The following is a 22,813-nucleotide window of genomic DNA, read 5'->3' as shown; positions in this document are numbered from 1 at the left end:
GGTCACAAAGCACCGAGCTGATCTCCCTGTGCTATGCAGCTATCTACCTTATGTTTGGTAGTGTATATATGTCAATGCCTCTCTCTCACTTTGTCCCAGCTTACCCTTCCCCCTCCCCATATCCTCAAGTCCATTCTCTAGTAGGTCTGTGTCTTTATTCCTGTCTTACCCTTAGGTTCTTCATGACATTTTTTCCCTTAAATTCCATATATATGTGTTAGCATACGGTATTTGTCTTTCTCTTTCTGACTTATTTCACTCTGTATGACAGACTCTAGGTCTATCTACCTCATTACAAATAGCTCAATTTCGTTTCTTTTTATGGCTGAGTAATATTCCATTGTATATATGTGCCACATCTTCTTTATCCATTTATCCGATGATGGACACTTAGGTTGTTTCCATCTCTGGGCTATTGTAAATAGAGCTGCAATGAACATTGTGGTACATGACTCTTCTTGAACTATGGTTTTCTCAGGGTATATGCCCAGTAGTGGGATTGCTGGGTCATATGGTAGTTCTATTTGTAGTATTTTAAGGAACCTCCATACTGTTCTCCATAGTGGCTGAACCAATTCACATTCCCACCAGCAGTGCAAGAGTGTTCCCTTTTCTCCACACCCTCTCCAGCATTTATTGTTTGTAGATTTTTTGATGATGGCCATTCTGACTGGTGTGAGATGATATCTCATTGTTTGGGTCTGTAAACCATCTGCTCAGGATTTGGGGAGGGAGGAGTAGCCTAGAGAGAGGGAAACAGCAATGCAGCTACAGGCCAGGGACACTGGAAGAGAGACAGACAGTAAACATTCCACGCTGGCAGAACACCAGGGACATTTTGGTTTTTCTTGTTTGTTTTTTTTTTTTTTTTTTGCAGGACGTGGGCCTCTCACTGTTGTGGCCTCTCCCGTTGCAGAGCACAGGCTCTGGACGCGCAGGCTCAGCGGCCATGGCTCACGGGCCCAGCCGCTCCGCAGCATGTGAGATCTTCCCGGACCGGGTCACGAACTCGTGTCCCCTCCATCGGCAGGCGGACTCTCAACCACTGCGCCACCAGGGAGACCCCACCAGGGACGTTTTGGAAATCTCTTAAGGCAGCATCTCAGCCACCTTGTGCAGCTGGAAACGTAAATCATCATCAACACCCCCAGCCTGTCTACCTCTTTCAAATCGACAAAGCATTTTCATCTATGAGAGACAGATAGATATTATTACAATTATCTTCCCATTTTACAGATGTAGAAACTGAGGATCCAAAGAGGTTAATGAATAAACCTAATATGTAGTAGAGCCTGGCCTGGGACCTGGTCCCTGTCCTTTCATACCAATGGTCTTTCCAGATCCAAGTCCCTCTCAGTGCATTGAATCTCCCACACAAGATGGTTTCAGACCTTGAGAAGCCACATGAAAGGGGGAGGCCAGGCCTGTCCCAGGGCAACCTCTTTCCTCCCTAGCACCATTCCAGGCAGGAAAACTAAGGTCTGTGGCTGCATCTCAGCAGCCTCTGTGATCAAGGTGGCCTTTGTTCAACCCCAGCTCCTCCTTTTGCACTCAGTACATCACAAACGGTCTGTGCCTCCAGCCCAGCCAGACCTGCAAAGGCTGCTGGCCTGAGAAACCTCAGCTGGTCTCTCAACAGGGCCCGGGGACCCTCACTGTCTGTGAGCTGCAGGCTGGTGGACCTGTGCTCCTTCCCAGGGCAGTGAAGTGTCCTCCTAGGTAGTCTCACAGTCCAGCTTTCACAGGGTCTTTTCATCTTAGTCTTAACATCCATCCCATCTGTCACACCAATGACATTACCTTTTAAACCTGGAGAAGGCCCCCCCCCGCCACCCCAGTGGAGAGACTGCTCTCACCCTGAGCTTGTTCCCAGCTCCTGAGAGGGCTCCTGTTTGTCCGTGACTCTCACCCCAGCCACATCTTTCGGCTTCTTTCTGCTGGGCTCCTTTATCACTAGATTTCCCTAGAGATTCTTGGCTGGACTGGTTGTCAACATCTCTCTTCTGTCCAGCGGGGGAGGACAGACCACAACACAGCACATCCTTCTACCCACCCCAGGCATTCAGACCACATTAGTCTACCCCATAGGGAGGTGAGTGGGCTCTGCAGATCCCCACTCACAGTCCCTGAGAAGGTGCCCACAGACCTTTGAGACCCTCCCATTGGGAGCACAGAGGGGAGGGAGAGCCCCAGCAGGAACAGATAACTGGGAAAACCTCCCCACTTTAGGGGTCACTCCCCATCCCTTATGGGCCTAAGAAAGAACCCCCATCAGCCTCCAGCTTGCACACCAGCTCCCACTCAATGGAATAAGACCTTCCCTCCCACCCAATGCCCGAAGACCCTTCCAGATGCAGCTCAGATGGCCCCCCTTGTGATGTGACCAGGTCACAGGCTCTTGTCCCCCTCTTCTGATGCAGGCCCCAGGCCCTGTGAACAGGGAAGCAAGGAGACCCCACTCTCAGGCTGGTGCAAGTGCAGGGTCGGCACCTGAGAGTGGGTGTCCTGTTGACTCACCCTGGTCCCAGCCCTCCTGTGAGGACGCTGGGGTGTCACATATGCTCTTGAACACGACAGGCAGCTTTCAGCTAGGCTGCACGTGGCAGCCATGGCTGGTTTCCACTCAGCAAATATTTACTGAGCATGCCAGTGCCTCGGCACAGCCAGGGCTCTCATTTCCTGTCCAGGTCACCATCTGCTGCGGTCATTGAGCCCTGAGGTGGCTTCAGGGGCAGCGTGACCTCACCCAGCACCTCCCCTTCTGATAGACACTGGGTCCCTGAGGGCCAAAGTTGCCGTGTTCTGTGGGAAAACGAAGGTGAGCTCCTCCATGGCTATATCTTCCCAGACCTGTTTCAGGGGTGCTAATTCACCCCAAGAACATCCACCCCTCAGAAGGACAATCTCAAAGTCCGCAGTGTTATCCTCAGAAATTCAAGTCTGAAAGCTAAATTCTACTACTGGGCATACACCCTGAGAAAGCCATAATTCAAAAAGAGTCATGTACCACAATGTTCATTGCAGCACTGTTTACAATAGCCAGGACATGGAAGCAACCTAGGTGTCCATTGACAGATGAATGGATAAAGAAGATGTGGCACATATATACAATGGAATATTACTCAGCCATAAAAAGAAACGAAATTGAGTTCTTTGTAGTGAGGTGGATGGACCTAGAGTCTGTCATACAGAGTGAAGTAAGTCAGAAAGAGAAAAACAAATGCCATATGGTAACACATATATATGGAATCTAAAAAAAAAAAGGTTCTGATGAACTTAGGGGCAGGACAGGAATAAAGACACAGATGTAGAGAATGGACCTGAAGACACAGGGAGGGGGAAGGGTAAGCTGGGACAAAGTGAGAGAGTAGCATTGACATATATACACTATCAAATGTAAAATAGATAGGTAGTGGGAAGCAGCTGCATAGCACAGGGAGATCAGCTCGGTGCTTGGTGACCACCAAGAGGGGTGGGATAGGGAGGGTGGGAGGGAGATACAAGAGGGAGGGGATATGGGGATATATGTATACATATAGCTGATTCACTTTGTTATACAGCAGAAACTAACACGACATTGTAAAGCAGTTATACTCCAATAAACATGTTAAAAAAAACCCACATAGGTCAATGGAACAAAATAAAGAACACGGAAATAAACCAACACATATATGGTCAATTAATTTATGACAAAGAAGCCAGTGGGGAAAGAACAGTCTCTTCAATAAATGGTGTTGGGAAAACTGGGTAACCATACGCAAAAGAATGAAAATGGCTGACAAATATTCCATTGTATATATGTACCACATCTTCTTTATCCATTCATCTGTTGATGGACATGTAGGTTGCTTCCAGGTCTTGGCTATTGTAAACAGTACTGCAATGAACATTGGGGGTGTTGCTTAGCCATTAAAAAGAATGAAATAGTGCCATTTTGCAGCCACATGGATGGACCTAGAGATTGTCATACTGAGTGAAGTAAGTCAGACAGAGAAGGACAAATATCGTATGATATTGCTTACGTGCAGAATCTAAAAAAAAAATGATACAAATGAACTAAAATTTACAAGACAGAAACAGATACACAGACTTACAGAACGAACTTATGGTTGCCCCGGGGGAACGGTTCGGGGGAGGGATAGTTAGGGACTATCATACATGTACACACTGCTATATTTGAAATGGATAACCAACAAGGACCTACTGTGTAGCACAGGGAGCTCTGCTCAATATCATGTAACAATCTATATGGGAAAATCATTTGAAAAAGACTAGATACACATATATGTATAACTGAATCACTTTGCTGTACACATGAAATTAAAACAACACTGTTAATCAACTCTACGCCAATATAAAATAAAAAGTTAAAAAAAGGAATGAAACCGGACCACTATCTTATACCATACACAAAAATTAACTCAAAATAGATTAAAGAATTGAATGTAAATTCTGAAACCATAAAGCGCCTAGGTTTTGACAATGGTTTTTTAAGTGTGACTCCAAAAGCAAAAGCAAGAAATGCAAAAAGCAGCAAGTGAGCCTACATCAAACTAAAAAGCTTCTGTGTAGTAAAGGAAATCATCAACAAAAGGAAAAGGCAACTTACTGAATGAGAGAAAATATTTTCACATCTTATATCTGAAAAGGGGTTAAGATCTAAACTATGCAAAGAACTCATACAACTCAACAGTAAAAACACAAACAATCCAATTTAAAAAGGGGCAGAAGATCTGACTAGACATTTTCCCAAACATACAGATGGGCAACAAGTACATGAAACCATGCTCAATATAACCAGCCTCAGAGAAATATAAGTCAAAACTACTACGAGATATCACCTGACACCTGTTAGAATGCCTATTATCAAAAAGACAAGAAATAACAAATGCTGACAAGGATGTGGAGAAAAGGGAACCCTTGTACATTGTTTTTGGGAAAGTAAATTGATGCAGGCGCTATGGAGGTTCCTCAAAAATTAAAAATAGAAACACCATATGATTCACCAATTCCACTATGGGGTATTTATTTGAAGAGAATGAAAACACTAACTTGAAAAAATATACATGCACTCCCATGCTCATTTCAGCATTATTTACAGTAACCAAGAAATGGAAACAACCTAAAACCTAAGTGTCCATCAGTGGATGAATGGATAAAGAAAATGTGATATATATACATACACAGTGGAATAATATTCAGCCATTAAAAAGAATGAAATCTTGCCATTTGCTACAAAATGGATAGACTTTGAGGGTATCACGCTAAGTGAAGTAAGTCAGACAGAGAAATACCAGTACCGTTTGATCTCACTTGTATGTGGAATCTTAAAAAAAAACCAAGCAAGCTCATAGATACAGAAGACAGGTTGGTGGTTGCCAAAGGGGGGGGGGATGGGGGGAGGTGGGCGAAATGGGGAAGGAGATCAAAAGGTACAGACTTCCAGTTATAAAATAAATAAGTTTTAGCCATGTAATGTACAGCATGGAGACTATAGTTAAAAATACTGTACTGCATGTTTGAAAGATGCCGAGACTACATCTAAAAGTTCTCACTACAAGAAAAAAAAATCTGTAACTATGTATGGTGACAGATATTAACTAGATTTATTGACTTAATCATTTTGCAATATATGTAAATATTGAATCATTATGTTATAAACTAATATAATGATGTATGTCAATTACAGCTCAATAAAAAGTTTTAAATTATATTAAATCAAAAGTGAAAAAGGAACATCTAGTTTGCAGCAGCAGGAAGTCACAGGGGCAGGGCCTCTGGTGATCTGTCAGGGCCCATCAGCCCAGGGAATCCTGAACAGGCCTCCACCTCTACCCTTGAAGCTCCTGTGAAGTCTTCAGCAGGGGTTTTCAGCACTGCTGAGACCACTTGGAGTAAGGAGAAGCTTGGGAGTCTGGGGTCAAAGTCCCCTATCTCCCAGAGGGCCTCTCCTCACTCCCCACTGTCCAGAGCTCCCAGCCTGTAAACTGGGGGGAGGGGTGGGAGGAAGGACTCCTGGTGGGGTCAGGCCCTAGAGGAACTCACTCTTCATCAGAGATCTAAGGATGCAAAAGAGACCAGAAAATGCCCCCCGCCCCGCCATACGTGCCCATGCACACCCTCCACCAGAGGTCAGATTACACAGCACCTAGGTCCAGGGGCAGATTCTTCTTGGAGAGGGGATGGGAAGGGGACCTAGAAAGGCCACTGGGGCCATGCGGGTTCCTGGCATCTGTGCACCTGCCTCAGGGCCACCTTCTACCTCACAGACCCAACCCCATGGATTTTTCCCCTAGCTGCCTTTAGCACAGGCCAGTATTTGGGAAACACTTTTGAGAAAACAGCTCATGTCAGTCAGGGGAGCCAGGAAAGAGTCAGGAGACCCAAAAGGAAGTTACTTATCTCCACATATATCTCCCTTGTTTTGCTTTCAACTTCCTCCAGGCTTAATACACGTAAGGACACTGAGTGGGTCCACCCCACAGGCTGGTTCCTGCCAGCTCTGACCATCTCTGCCCAGGAAGAGCCAAAGGGCATGAAACCCCTGCTGCCCAGTGTCCCACCCACTCACCTCCAGATCCAGTTTCTTTTTCTTCTTCTTTCATTTTGTGGAAGCTTTTTCTTTCAATTTTATGTTTTCAAACTTTTATTAATTTGTAATAGACATTTTCTAGAAGGGTTTTATATTTACAGAAAAATAATGAAGATAATAAAGTTCTCACATCCCCTTACACACCATTTCCCCTATCATTAACATCTTACAGTAGTATGGTAATCTCTTACAATCAAAAAACTGTTATCGTTAGGTCCACACATTATTCAGATATCCTTAGTATTTCCCTTATGCCCCTTTTGTGTTCTAGGATCCTATCCAGGACAGCACATTACATTTAGTTGTCATGTCTCCTTCAACTCCCTTAGCTGTGACAGTTTCTCAGAATTCCCTTATTTTTGATGTTGACAGTTTTAAGGAGTATTGGTCAAGTACTTTGTACCTTGTCCCTCCATTGGGATTTGTGTGATGTTTCTGAGGTTACAGGCTTTTGGAGGAAGACAACTGGGGTAACATGCCCTTCTTATTATATCATCTCAGGAGTGCATACTGTCAACATGACCTCACTGGTGATGTTGACCTTGATATCTGTCCTGGGTAATGCCTTTCAGTAATTTTTTATTCCTGCTTTGAGTTCTTTTCTTTTTTTTTTAAACATCTTTATTGGAGTATAATTGCTTTACAATGGTGTGTTAGTTTCTGCTTTACAACAAAGTAAATCAGTTATACATATACATGTGTTCCCATATCTCTTCCCTCTTGTGTCTCCCTCCCTCCCACCCTCCCTATCCCACCTCCCTAGGTGGTCACAGACCACCGAGCTGATCTCCCTGTGCTATGCGGCTGCTTCCCACTAGCTATCTATTTTACGTTTGCTAGTGTATATATGTCCATGCCACTCTCTCACTTTGTCCCAGCTTACCCTTCTCCCTCCCCATATCCTCAAGTCTATTCTCTAGTAGGTCTGTGTCTTTATTTTATGCCCCTTTTGTGTTCTAGGATCCTATCCAGGACAGCACATTACATTTAGTTGTCATGTCTCCTTCAACTCCCTTAGCTGTGACAGTTTCTCAGAATTCCCTTATTTTTGATGTTGACAGTTTTAAGGAGTATTGGTCAAGTACTTTGTACCTTGTCCCTCCATTGGGATTTGTGTGATGTTTCTGAGGTTACAGGCTTTTGGAGGAAGACAACTGGGGTAACATGCCCTTCTTATTATATCATCTCAGGAGTGCATACTGTCAACATGACCTCACTGGTGATGTTGACCTTGATATCTGTCCTGGGTAATGCCTTTCAGTAATTTTTTATTCCTGCTTTGAGTTCTTTTCTTTTTTTTTTAAACATCTTTATTGGAGTATAATTGCTTTACAATGGTGTGTTAGTTTCTGCTTTACAACAAAGTAAATCAGTTATACATATACATGTGTTCCCATATCTCTTCCCTCTTGTGTCTCCCTCCCTCCCACCCTCCCTATCCCACCTCCCTAGGTGGTCACAGACCACCGAGCTGATCTCCCTGTGCTATGCGGCTGCTTCCCACTAGCTATCTATTTTACGTTTGCTAGTGTATATATGTCCATGCCACTCTCTCACTTTGTCCCAGCTTACCCTTCTCCCTCCCCATATCCTCAAGTCTATTCTCTAGTAGGTCTGTGTCTTTATTCCCATCTTACCCCTAGGTTCTTCATGACCTTTTCTTTTTTTGTTTTTCTTAGATTCCATATATGTGTAGCATATGGTATTTGTTTTTCTCTTTCTGACTTACTTCACTCTGTATGACAGACCTAAGTGTCCATCGACAGATGAATGGATAAAGAAGATGTGGCACATATATACAATGGAATATTACTCAGCCATAAAAAGAAATGAAATTGAGTTATTTGTAGTGAGGTGGATGGACCTAGAGTCTGCTTTGAGTTCTTATCTCTATTTCTAAGAGAACTTTCTCATTTTGAGATAGTTTCTATCTTTATTGCTTTTTTTAGGTGGATGCATTTTTCTAGAAAGGGGTTCCTAAATCATCAGATTCTCAAAAGTTTGCATAATTAGAGATGTCAAGACCCTAACAAGGTCGGCTTAGGAGCCTCTTGGGTCACTTCCAGCGCAGCCAATACTTACCGAATACGACCGGGAATTCATCCCATAGCAAGGCTCTCCTTCTAACTATAGGAATTATTTCGAGGGCTTTCTTTTTAAAGAATTGTTCTTATTTATAGTCAAGGTACACACAGTAGACAGCACAGGTGTGACTGCCAAGGAAAATCACTAGGGGGATATTTATAACAAGGAAATATTGGCAAATAAATGATGAAGAAGGGGAGGAAGTCCCCATGATGTTAAATTGGAGGGCTGTCACTGAGATGGTTAATGGTGTTGTGAATTTTAGTGAAGATAATTACTGGATTGCCATGTAACCATAGTGTACACCTAATAGCACCTATAATAAAGCATGTGGTGCATGAGGAGACAAGGCCACGGATCCACATTTTATTTTTCTGATTTACAAGTGTTGAGAAAGGAGAAATCCCAAGATGCCACTCTCCCCCACCAGGGAAAAGAATATTTTGACTTCTGTGAATTGGCCAAGTTGTTGTCTCTTCCTGAAGCCATCACTAGCCAGCATGACAAGGCCTCCATCATTTGAATTATTTAGCCATCTGAAAATGAGGGCCTTCATGAACCGGGAGGACCCTCCGTGGAATTTGCGAATGGAAAGCCCCTTACCTAACACATTAGTAAAAGTTATAGGTACACAATGAAGGAAAGCCCCAGTGCACCAGCCATTGACGTATTTGAAGCACACTTGGGAAGTCACATTTTGCAGTCCCTAGAATGGCTTTGCGTTGCACTAAACGAAGAAGGAAAATTTTGTACATTTCCAACAGTCTCCATCTACCTACCCCTCTTGCAAGTGACTGGCTTAGTTTGACCCTTTTCACCTAGTGGTTCGGCATGAGGAAAACACAGCTTTAGTGAGAGGGGTTTTTTTTCTTTGGCCACATCACACAGCTTGCGGGATCTTAATTCCCCAACCAGGGATCGAACCAGGGACCACAGCAGTGACGGCGCTGAGTCCTAACCACTGGACAGCCGGGGAATTCCCATAGTGAGAGCGATTTTGTATTTGTGTGATGATTTGCCAAGTTGGATAACCTACCTTGTCCCTTGGAGCTAAAGATGGAGATAAGATTTGTCTGTCCCTTCTTAAGCAGGACCTACCCCAGACTTGTTGCTTCTGGGAGCTGGCACTAATCTAAGGGGGAGTCCAGAGCAGCTGGAACCTTTTGGCTCTTAGTGAATTTGCTGGTTAATAGCTAAATCAAGAAAGGTATTGGTGAATAACAGAGATATTTGGCATTTGAGGAAGGTTGAGGGAGGATGAGGAACAGTGACCAATATGACTACTCACTGTTGAGAAACCAAATCCAAGTCCACTAACTCCTCCTTGAAGAACATTGAAGCTACTGGCTGTCACATATAGAGTAGATCTATTTCATGTGGACTTTAGCAAATCAAATGATAGAAACTGGGCTATTGTAAACTCAGTATTAGAAGTCTTGTATCTCATTGAAATCTCCGATTTTGTAATAGCCTTTAATAGAGTTTCAGCCTTGTCTTAATCGGTTTGGGACCTAGTATCAAGAATATCCAATTTTGAAACTAATGTGTCACCGTGTCAACACTGTATCGAACTGGAGACACCACTGTTTGTTGCTCTGCAATGCCCACATTCAACCGTTTTGTGCATGATATCCAGCAAAGTTTAATAAGCTAGTGAAGAAGAAATCTGAGTAATTAGTTTAAGCAAGTAAATGCTAATTAGGGAATGCCTCAAAAGCATCCGTTATATACTAGGTCAAAACACATCTTACAGCCCTGGTTAGTAGTATAATCCAAGTTCTGTCAAGGCAACTGCACTTAAGGTGTGTGTGTTTGCTTCGCCTGACAGATGGCTCTGTTTGCTTAGATTGATAGCTAGGAAAATAATAATTCCATTATTCTGGCCAAAAGAATATTAGCTCTTGGGTTTTGGCTGTTTCAGTGAGTCTTCCTGCCAGCACAGCATATGAATCTATATGGATTGGATTTTCAAGGAAATTGACTCATCTTGAAGAGTGGCTATCTGAAATATCATCTGTTCACTCTAAAAAAAAGCCCCGCAATGAACAAGTATAATAAAACAGAAGCAGACTCACAGACATAGAGAACAGACTAGTGGTTACAAGAGGGAAGGGGGTAGGGAGAAGGACAAAATGGGGAAGGGGATTAAAAGGCACAAACTACTAGGCATAAAATAAATAAGTTACAAGGACGTAATGTATAGCATAGGGAATATAATCAATACTTACAATGACTTTGTTTGGAGTATAATCTATAAAAATATCAAATCACTGTGTTGTACACCTGAAAGTAACATAATATTATAATTCAACTATACTTCAATAAATAAAAAAGAAAGAAAAATTTGGCTTTAACTCTGTGCTGGTTTCTCCTTTAAAGCAGTCTATTTCCTTGCTTCTCTCCTGTAGCTTTAAGGAAATCTTTTCTTAAAATCTGAGACAAATAATTGAGGTTTCTGCAGAATAAAGGAGCTGCGCAGACATGGCAGAGCAGCTTGCAACTCCTGTGCAGTCATTCCCTGCTTTTGTACGTGATGCTCTTTAAAGTGCTTTTAATAGTCAGCACTTTGACTTACCCGGGGCCAGATGCTGGCTGCAGTGTGCTATTCCTTCAGCAGTGGATGTGTTCAGTGTTGCCAGAAACAGTCGAATACGCAGGTAGAAGCTGTGAGATACAATACAGAGATTAGTGCCCTCATAAGAAGAGGAAGAGATAGCAAAGCTTTCCCTCTTCACCGTGTAAGGAAACAGCAAGGAGACAGCAAGCCAGGAAGAGGGCCTTCACCAGGAAGGGCATCAACCAGCACCTTGATCTTGGACTTCACAGGCTCTGGAATTATAAGAAAATAAATTTCTGTTGTTTAAGCCATCTAGTCTATGGCGCTTTGTAATAAAACTCTAAGAAGACCAAGACAGTCTGGAGGAGAAAAGGAAAAGACTCCATGACCCACCAGCACCACCTGCAACCAGCGCCTAAGCCTCCCTCAAAGCATCCTCCTTCCCGGCCCACCCGTAGCACCTGGGCGTTAGTGCCACCTGGCGGCTGAAGATGAAACTGTCCTAGAGGTTTCCTGAAAGGGTGTCTTCCAACATCAGGTCAACATTCAACAAACATGTAATAAGTGTCAACTGTGTGCAGCACCACTGGGATACAAAGACAGGAGGCAAAGTCGCTGTACTAGAGGAGTCCAAACTCTAGCGGGGGAGATAGAAGCAGAAATCATTTCAGTGCAGGTTCTATGTGCTACAGTACAGAGGCTCTTAAGAAGCGTTTTCTTTCATCAAGGAGAACAAAACAGACCATGTGAAAACTGAAATAAAGCAGGAAGGCCCCTTGGAGGAAGAATGCAAGATAACCTGCAGGAAACAGGTGAAGCACACACAGCCACCAAGAGGGGAAGGGGCTGCAGGAATGGAAAGAGATGTAGCTTGGGGGTCCTGTGGCGCAGGGTCTCCGTTCCTGACAGAGGCCAAGGCAGGTGTAAACTGGAGGAGACTGGTCCAACATGTTGTGCTCTAGGGATGTTAGAAATGACCAAAGCAATGGACTTAAAGTTAATTTAAAAAGAAAAGAAATCAGCTTCTCATGCATCAAAATTTACCAGGAGCATGACAGTCTGAGGGGGAAAGGACAAAAGGGGAGTAAGTGAGCCTATTGCCTGCCTAGGTTTTCCCCAGATCCCTCCTCACTCGTAAGGTTCAGGTAAGGTTGGGGGTCTCAGCATTGGGGAGAGAAGCAAACGGTACCGGGTGGGGGAGAAATGACTCCCTCCACGGCCCCTTCCAGCCGTACAACTCAGTGTGCAGAGGGCTGATGTGAATGCGGGGGGTGGTGGGTCGCGTGGCCAGGCCCTAAGAGGATGGACTTTCACGGCAGGAGTCAAGGCAAAGGGTAATGAGCAAAACCAGCAGCAGTGAGTTCCCGGTAAACCCACCACTCAGATCAAGACTCTACCAGCCAAGAGGAGGGGTGTGGACAAGCCCCTCATGCAGGGCAGCAGAGCCGGGCCAAGCAGACTGGGGCTGAGGCCAGGAGGGCAGGGCCAGCGGGATCCAGGGAATGTGGACAGAGCCCAGTGTCACAGCCACATCCACGTGATGAAAACACAGGAGAGCAGCAAGACTAATACCTTCCACCAAGAAGACTTTGGTCTCGGTCCGGCTGCAGGCGGGGTCTGTGGCCTCCATGGGAAAGGGAGCCCTGAGGCCAGGACAGCCTTTTCCACTTGCGTCCTCAGGCCTCCCACAGGCCCTTCAGGTAGCGGGTGCCGAATAACTGCTTCCTGGATGTGAGGCTGATACAGCTGCCGCCTGAAACCACCAACGAATTCCTGCAGCAGGTATCACTGAAGATAAAGGCCCCTTGGCCTCTGAGCTAGCCTTTCCCCCGAAGGAATTCCTGACTCCAGTCAGTGCCCAGAGGCGCCTGCCTGCTTTGAACTCTGCTGCTCGGCCTGCCAACCACCCAGTTCCCAGAGGTCCTAACAGCCATGCTGCCTTGCCCCACTTCTCCTGACATAACCCCTTGAGCACCAGCTTCACCCCTGCCCCAGCACGGCCCAGACCCAGGTGCAGTGCAGGCTCAGGACTGGGGACAGCGACTGCGGGCTAAGAGCCTGGTGTTTCCCTCAAACCTGAGCACAGGACTTCATCCACGGATTCAGTGAGCACTGGTTGCCTGTTGCCCAGGTCTCCTAGAAAGCCAGAAGCAGAACTGAATACTCTGGTTTTCCTGGACACCATCCCAACTGGTATTGGGGGTTCATCCTCTTGCTGGGAGAGTCTGCACCCACCCTCAACGTCCCATGAGGTCCTTAGCTCTATCCCCGGGAAAGAGGGCTTACAAATGTCCCACGTCCCCCAAGTCCCTGGCGCTGGGCTGCCTGCACTCCCAGAAAACTCTAATAAATTGCTGGCACCTAACCCGGACTCTTGAGGTCAGTGATATGTCTGTCCCCTTGCTGTCAAGGCTGCTCTTACCCCTTGCCTTGTAAGAAGGGAGAATGACCTAGGAGCAGGGTCCTTCCTCTGGAGCACAGCCTCAATCTGTGTGTCCAGCAAATCACTGAGGTCCAGCCACTCATTTCCATGGGGTGATAAGAGAGCCGGGGTCACTTCCTCTCCTCTTTTTGCCAACTTCTCTTGGCAAAAGTTTTCCTGATAAAGTCTGTTCCTTAATCATATGAATTTTCAGGAATTCTTCCTGGGACCTGATATGCGGTAGTGGCAATAACAAAAAGACCCGCCTTGCAAAATGGCACAAGACTCTGGAACTGAGCAGTGGGACACAACAGTGATTTTGTTAAAGGACAGAGAATCAAAGGCACCAGGGCTGTTTCTCCAGGCTCCACCCTGCCCACCAGTGCCCCTCCCCAGCCAGGCAGCTTCCCTGTTTCCCCACCATTCCTGTCTCCCATCCCTACACATTCCACTTTCCAGATTTTTTTCTCTTGCCTCAACTTCTTTGAAAAAATGTCCCAAAAGTCTGAGTATTCTCTTCCTCTGAAATACAGGTTAAATCATTCCCATTTCTAATGTAAAGATCCATCTTCTGAAATGTGAATCAGCACGACTTGTCAATGAAGGGTCATAGTGAAGAATGAGGGGTGGGAGACAGAGGTGTGGGCTCCACCAGGATTGGCTTTGTCTTGTTGCTGGAAGAAAATCCTAAGGAGCCCTCACAGGAGTGGGGGTTCTTCCTGTGTGGAGCAGAGAGAATAAAACCCTGGTGCTGACACTGCACTGCCCCTGGTGGCCAGGGGGAGAGAATCTAGATTCAGGGTGCTGGTAAGAAGTGGTAGTAGCAGGACAGGAAGCAGCTCAGTACTGGGGATGGGAGCAGAGAGAATCCTGCTTCAGAAATGGAGCAGGGCTCATGTCATAGAGGGGGGTAGAGAATGAAACTGTATTAAGTGCCCACCACGTTCAGGGCACTGTGCTAGGAGCTTATATACGTTTTCCCAAATAATCCCTACAGCTCAGCCCCTAACTACCTGGTCTACAGAAATGCATGCACCTGCCTCCAGGGGACACAAGAAAAAGGCTCCTGTAATGTTGAGTGAAAGAAGCCAGAGAGAGAGGACACAAACTGTGTATCTTCTCTTGTGTGAACCGCCCAAACAGGCAAAGTAAATCACCATGTTTGTGGATGCCTACAGAGGTGGTCAAATTATGGAGAAAAGTAAGGAAGTAATTATATCTGGTGAGGGGGTCCTTGTGATTTGTAAGGGGCACACAGAGACTCTTGGGGTGCAGGGGTGTGCCATCTCATGACCCGTGGTGTTTATATTGGGTGTTTCCTTATAATAATTCATTAAGCTATACATTTATTGTTATGTTCTTTCTGTATTGTTTTTTCACAACTAAGAAGGTCTTTAACAAAAAGTTCTGTGAACACATTTGGAGCATAAAGTACTTCCAATATTTGGGGGTTTCTGTTAGGATTCATCGCGGATGTGGGTAACGAGGCAGATGACATATTTCACATTTCCTGATGCACATTACGGACCCTATGGGATGTCACGGCTTAATTTGCATTTCTATGACTACAAGTAAATTACAACATGTTCTCAAATGTTTCTTAGCTGGTTTTATTTTCTATTTTGTGAATTATTTATTCGTATCTTTGAATATAATCCATTCGTGAGATCCAGTCATGCTTGGGATGCCGACTCCAGAGCATTTTGAGGGCAGAGAGGTGTCCATGGAGAGGAAGATACTAAAGAAACCAAAGGGGCGGGGGGAAACGGAGGGAGCAGCTGGTGTCCCTTCCCCAGGCTGCAGACGCAGAGCTGTGAGAATCCTTTCTGTTTGTCTCCACGCATCCTGTGTCTCCTGAAGCAGCTCATGGGACAGGCCCTGGGGATGCAGTGAGCAGACTTCATATCTGCCTGAGAGGAGCAGGTCCAGAGGGGCAGCAGACAAAACAAAACAAGGCAACTGAGACACAGGGCTGGATGGGACACACACAGTGATGGAGGGTAGACAATACACACTGGCAGGGTGGGGAAAGTGGTGTTTGAGCGGGAAGGAGTTTGAAGAGGGGGTGGGAAGCTGAAAGAACTGTGAGCAAATAGAGAACTGTGTGGAATGGGTGAAACGTCGGGCACGCTTGAGACTAGTCTGGAGAGACAGGAAGAGACCACGAAGGCCCTGGAGGTCATGCTCAGAGTTAAGCTTTATCTTGTAAGCTGGCATTTCCCAAAACATGTGACGATTCAGACACTGATTTAGCAGACGCTCAGGAGGGCTTTGGTTGAAAAAATAAGAAGGAACGTGGAATCCCGTGGTCACATATGTGATGCAGTGAGTACAGGAGCCAAGCTATGCTCTGTTCTCCCCACAAGCCCTCACCTTCCTCTCCATCTCCCCACCTATGGCAGCTCATCAGCAGTGTCCTCCTTACAACGAAACCCCATTTTATTGTCAGTAGCACAACCACATCTCTGCACTAACCATGAGCTATTTGAGGTAGACCTGTCTGCCCCCAGCCCAGACCCTCTTCGATGGCATACTCGTTCCTTCCACAAATATTAATGAACTCCTACTGTGTGCTCTCTCCATCACAGCCTGCCTAAGCCTGACCTTTGCATCTCCCCTTTCCCCACTTTCTTCTCAAAGCCAAGCCATCAGCCCCTCCCAACATCCGGTTTTCAGTTAACACGTCCACCCTTCTCCCACCTACCCAGGCTGGAAACCTGGAGTCATCTTGACTCCTTCCTCCGACAGCCCAGATACAGGCTCACATCCAGCCCTGCCTTTTCCAGCGCTCCAACCCCAGTCACCTCACTTCATCTCAAGTCAGCAAGCATTCTTGATCACCTGCCAGGGCCTGACTGGTGTCAGGTGCTGGTACACAAAAGATGAGTAAGGCCCAGGCCTTGCCCTCGAGGGCGTCGCCGCAGTGTTAGTTGCACTATGATAAGTCTTATACTGGAAGCACAGAGAGCCCTGGAGTTGGAGAGACGCATTTCCACTGGGGACATGAGGAAGACAGTCTGGACTCACCAGTGACTGGCTGGGTGGCCTTGGACAAGTTACTTATGCTCTGAGCCTTTGTTTCCTCAACAACAATAGGAGAATGATAAAAACCCTTGCAGGATTTGGGAGGATTAAGTGTAATGATAGCTAACATTTATCGGCTCTCGTTAGGTACCAGGCCCTCTCCTAAGTGTTTTATAGGTAACAGGTCATCTTGTCCTTGCAGACCCTGTGAGGTAGGGGACAGAGTCATCCCTATTTTTAGATGAAGAAGCTGAGGCTCAGGGAGGTTAAGTACATTGCCTGCGTGAGTCCAACTAAAAAGGACTGATGCCAGGATTTGACGCAAGACACCGTTTCATAATCACGTATTACTCACCCATGTAAGTTTATCTTCAGAATAATGGTACTAGTAGGTAACGTTTTTTGAGCACTGCACTGTACCAGGCTCTGTGCTGATGGCATGAGGCCATGGCATCAGATGCAACAGCAGGAGGAGAAGCGGGGGACTTTACCCTTCTGTATCGGCAGCTGCTTAACCTGCGTTCTCAAGGCTTCCACCTCTCAGAGCCTCAGACCAAGATGCTGGGCCTGGGCTGGTAGATGCAGAAGCTGGGAAAGAGTTGTTAACCAAAACTTTAGAAACGGAGACCTGACTGAAATAAAAAGGTGTTTATTGGGACTTGTTAGAACCGCAGCCCGGGAGACACAGATTCAAGAAGTACTTGAATTGTGTTCCATGGGACTACAGCATGGCGGAGGTTATGAGGGCAAAACCTGCAAGGTTACAGTTAATTACCTGAGTTCTCAAGAATTCTAATCAAAGACGGCAGGAAGTAAGGGTGCCGGTTAAGCAAGGACAGGTTGGGGTCTGAAATGGATGCATAGTTACAAGAGGGAATCTTGAGACCATAAGGTTGCAGCTGGCAGGTGTTGTTCTGAATGCCCTGGTGGTGTCCTTGGGTCTGGTACAGTTCAAAGAAAGTTCACGTTCTCTGTGGTGAAGAGACGTGTCTGACACCAGATCCTCGATGGCCTCCTGACTCCATTTTTGTGTGAACTGTGATGACTTTATTGTAATTTCAATTTGTCATCAGAGTGGAGGGGAGAAGTGCCCCCAAGGGCACTGCCAACACCCCTCTCCAGCCCCATTCCCCAGCTATGACTACGGAACACGACATCAAGAGAAACCACCGCCTTGCCAGCTAAAGGTACCAGAGATCAGAGTTCAGGGTTGTCAAGCAGCTGGTAGTTTCAAGGGGGAAAATCTGGAAGCATGACGATCTAGAAGGAGTGAGATCCAAGTCACAAAATAAATTGTCTAAATCCCTGGGTGGCAGCTAGACTATACATATGAGGGAAGGACCAAGGTACCTCGTAGAAAAGTAGGTGTATGGCAGAGAGAAATCTGTTATTGACAGAGATACAGAAAAATCAGAACTGTGAATCTTTTTTTAAAAACCTGAATTCATACCCCAACGTTGTACAGCTTGTTGGTAAAAAGCTGAAGCCAGATGGGCTTGAAGAACAGAGTCCAAATCTGACAGAGCAACTGGCAAAAATGAGGGAATACTGAGAGGCAAGGGAACCATTGATGAACAACCTCTAAAAAAGTGAGCAAATAATTTGAAAGACACTTCACTAAAGGACAAATTGCAAAGAAGCACCTGAAAGGTGGAAAAGTGCTTAATGTCATTTGTCATTAGGGAAATGCAAATGCAAATCACACTGAGATACCACTACACAACCCTACCATGGCTAACACAAGAAGACTGAAAATACCAATTGTAGGAGTGGATTTGGAGCAACTAGAGTTCTCACACATTGCTGGAGGTAGTGAAAATGGCACATCCACTTTGGGAATTTGTTTGGAAATTTCTTGCAATTTTAAATGTACACTTAACCATACGACTCAGTGTTCTATTCTTAGATATTGACTCAGCAGTCCTAAGGAAGTGAAAAACAAGGCTGAGATTATGTGAAGCAACATAGGAACCCAGAGAGCAAAATTCAACTCTCGGGGTTGCATTAGTAGGACCAGAGAGTTGGTGTCTCCTTAAATTTTGAACCTTAGATGACTTCCTCATGCTAGTCCCAGCCCTGAGAAAACATGTCTACACAAAGACAGGTGTGTTCATAGTGTCTTTATTGGTAATATCCAAAAACTTGAAGCAGCCCAAATGTGTATCAGTTGGTAAACGGATAATCACATTGTGGTACGTCCATTCCACACTGCGGAATATTACACAGCAACACAAAGAAATGAACAAACAGTACACAGAAAAACATGATGGACCCTCCAAGGCTTTATGCTGAATGAAGGAAGTCAGACACAAAAGACTACCTACTGTGTGATTCCATTTACATAAACTTCAAGAAAAGACAAGATTAGAGTGTTGGAAAGTAGATTAGTGTGGCCTGGATCAGGGGGGATCCAGAGGAAGGGGATACAAGGGAATTTTTTTGAAGTGATGGAAACATCTATTTATTGACTGTGGTATGGACTACCTCACTGTGTACATTTGAGTAAATGTGTGAATGAATACATCCTTTGAAGGCAAACAGAGTTTGTCAAATCCCCTTGACAGGCTTAGAAGCCCTGAGTCTCAAGGAGAATACAGATGCTGCTGGGAACTGACCCCAATGCCAGACCAGGATTTGTTCAGAGTCCTCTGCTTTTCACCTTCCAAGGAAAGGGTGAGAGGCAGCATACTGGGCTCATCAGTGATGCGCAGGCGATCTCCCATGGGGATACACCTAAAGAGAGAGCCATGTGGTAAAGAAACAGACACACCTGTCCTTGATTACAAATAATACGTGCTTCAGAGGCAAAGTAAAGGATGCCAGAGACCAGATCTAGTAGGAGAAAGCTGGGAGGAATGGAGGGGTAGGAGGGAGCAAGGTTCATTTTTCAGGGGCTGACTAGTTTTTATTGAGTTGTAATTTACATACAGTAAAAGTTGTTGATTTCAAGTGTGCAACAAGATTTTCTTGTGTTTCCTAGAGAAAAGTTTTAACTTTCCTACAACTGTGTATTAGATCCATTCAGGTTTTTACTTCTTGGGTGGAGTGGGGACTCTTGGGTCTGAGTTATTATGAGTTATAATAATAATAATATAATATATAATAAAATAATCTGAGTTATTATTATGAGTAAAACTGTGCCCCCTTTCTGTTTGGATCTTGCCCTTAGAACCTAACTGGTAGGGCCAGGTGTCGCCGTAGCTACTCAGTTGTTGGAACAGATGGGGTTAGACAAGGGACTAGGGGAAGCCATTCTGAGAGCTTAGTCTCTGTGGTTTTTCTCTGACTTTGCTAGAACACTTGCACTTCAGGCCAGTGCCCTGGACTTATGAGCTGGTTGTATTTCATGGTGAGAGGAGCATGCCTTTGAGTTTTGTGTGTGTATGTGCGTGTGTGTGTGTGTGTGTGTGTGTGTGTGTGTGTGTGTGTTTCCATTTCCGCATGGCCCAGCCACTTTGGTAACCATCATTACTAGTATTATTATCTCTAGGAGCTGAGCTTGGAGAAAACAGTATGCTGGTAAACACCGCTCATTGAAAATCCCTTCTGGGAGAAATTCTTGGATGAGGATGAAGAGCTTTGCAGAAGTTACAAAGATTTTTTTAAAAACTGGAGCAAGAAGAATAGCAGGGGTATCTTGTCTGTTGCAGGACTGATATTTGGGTTCACTTGGAGTTAAGCAGTTTCTCACACTTCAGACACTCATCGGTGTTGATGCAGACCAGCTCCCATTGCAAACGATTGGCAAGAAGGTTGAAGTTACAGTGGAATATTGGGGAATTTTTTTCAACAGATGCTTGGCCACATCCTCATGTGTTTCCTTGTGTACAGTAGTGCCACGGGAAAGAATTGATAGCTCAGGTGAGCTGATGGGGCTCCTCTCATCCTTTAATTTTTAGAGGCTGAGAGTGAGTAGAGTCCTGGCATGGATTCCTAGCTTTCCAGTTGTTTTCCCAGCATTTGATGCTTTTCTGCCAAAGCCCCTTTTGGACCCTGCATCCTAAGTTTCAGAGCTGAGGCTGCGGAACTGAGCCAGGAGGGGAACCCAGATGCTCGGCCTCACAGATGAGACCAGCTGCAGAGGCTCATAGCTCTGGAGTCAGTGGTCTTTGAAGCAAAAACTGGTGGAGGCAGCTATGGTGGGGTCTTGAGGCTGCTAGGACCTCCAGAGGAGGGGTGACGCAACTGCACATCTCAGTTCAGTCTGCACCTCGTGGGGGTGTCAGGAAGGATGAAGAGGATCTGGTAGTTTTTGCTGCCCAGGGTCTGACTAGCTGTCATTGGCTGAGAAGCACAAGGAAAATGTTGATAGTAACCAGTAACTGCAATGGTTTGTATTTATATATAAGTCTTTTAGGAGAATATTTCAAAGGTAATTAGCATTATAATGAATCAAAACTGCAAGGGATTGTGTAAAATGGGGTATAAGTGAATTGAAGTAATGAGATTGCATTTTTCAAATTATTGGCTCATCAAAGAATTGGTTGATAGTTTAAAATGAGTAAACTTTTAAATAGGAATTTTTAAATGACTCTAATCATGATCCATCATGTTTGTAGTAAATAGACTCAAGTCCATAACCAGTGGACCAAAAAAATGTGAATGCACATTAGTCCGATTAAATTCAAAATCACCAACTTAGTTCCAGCAAAATAACACTACCCACCACATTAAATTAACCTTAACTTGAATTTTATTGCTCTTTCTAATTTAAAATTTTTATTGTTATTAGATAAGCATGCAGTGTATACATTTCGTATTTATATACCTTTGAGTAATGTAATAATAAAATAAGTTAGCGGAAATTGGATTTCAATATATGCGTGGTGAGTTTTTACTTTTAAAAGGGATCTCTGGATCGTCCCTGTAGATTTTTACTGAAACTCCCATAGTCGAGTTCATTCCACCTTCGTGGGATGTATTCTATGGAATACAATCTTATTTTGAACTATTCTCAGGAAATAGTTAATATTTCACAACTTACTTGCCTTTACTTAAAATCTGTTCCCATTTGTTCCTCTGTTGGAGAAAAAATAAGAAATTTCTTTTTTGGAGTGTAGGGGAGAGTAGACTCTGACATCATTAATGGAAAGGTATAAATGGCATTATAAACAAGTAAGGGAAGAATTTATTTTGGGGTTCCATCTTTGCCTTTTTCACACATATACCAAGATTTCATTAAATCTTAATTTGTGTACATTTTGCCATTAGTTACGTTAATTTGTTTATTATCAAAGTTATTATCTCTCAGTATACTCATTATGCTTTTCCTCTCTACCTTTGCTCTTATCTCTTTAATTTTTCTTAAAATTAAGGAGGGACAAAAAAAAAATGGGTCTTTACCTCCATGGATAAAAGTTATCCATAATTTTTTTCTAGATTTAGACATTTGCCTTTATTTCCCTGTACCTACCTCATTAGATTGTTATTTAATTAAATAGTTATGTATTACAATGTAATGGTTTGTAATTTAAAAACCTAAAGTAGATGTGATTTTTTTTTTATTTACAGAGTTTTGGGTACATGAATGCTTGCTATATTCTTATATCTACATTTCTAAACCAAAAAAAAAAAAGATGCATAAAAATTTCTGAGTAAAAGTTTTAAAATAATATTTAATGTTTACACTCTGGTATTCTTCTGGATGGTATATATTCTATTTTAATAAGAAAAATAATTAAGATCAAAAAAAATAAAAAAATAAAAGGGATCTCTGATTCTCAGCCTGAACACAAGTAACGTCTGTCACACTTGATGTCAGTGACACCTAGTGGCGGGAGGCAGAACTGCAACTTCATTGATGGTTTAAACAGCCTCCTCTTGGATAAACTTCAGCGTTCCTCTGGTCTTGAAATGAGTCTTGAAATGAGGTGACCACCAGTCCCTGGTCTCTCCCTGTGGCTCTTCAGCTATTTGGAGCAACTATATGGAGGAGAGAATTATATTTAATGTGCTGGGAACAGAACGTGGAAACAAATGGTGACTTTTAGAGTGAGGAAGTCTTCAGGAAGGCATTTCTAAAAATTACAATGGTCCAACAATGTACATAATTTGGCTAGAAATTCTCTTCTCTTTGTTTTTTTTTTTTTTTTGTGGTGACTCTAACATTCCTTGACCTTATGCCCTCTGGGTA

This window comes from Neophocaena asiaeorientalis, unplaced genomic scaffold (assembly GCF_003031525.2).
Source record: "Neophocaena asiaeorientalis asiaeorientalis breed wild unplaced genomic scaffold, Neophocaena_asiaeorientalis_V1.1 scaffold76, whole genome shotgun sequence".
NCBI lineage: Eukaryota > Metazoa > Chordata > Mammalia > Artiodactyla > Phocoenidae > Neophocaena > Neophocaena asiaeorientalis.
Note: the sequence above shows the minus strand (reverse complement) of the source record.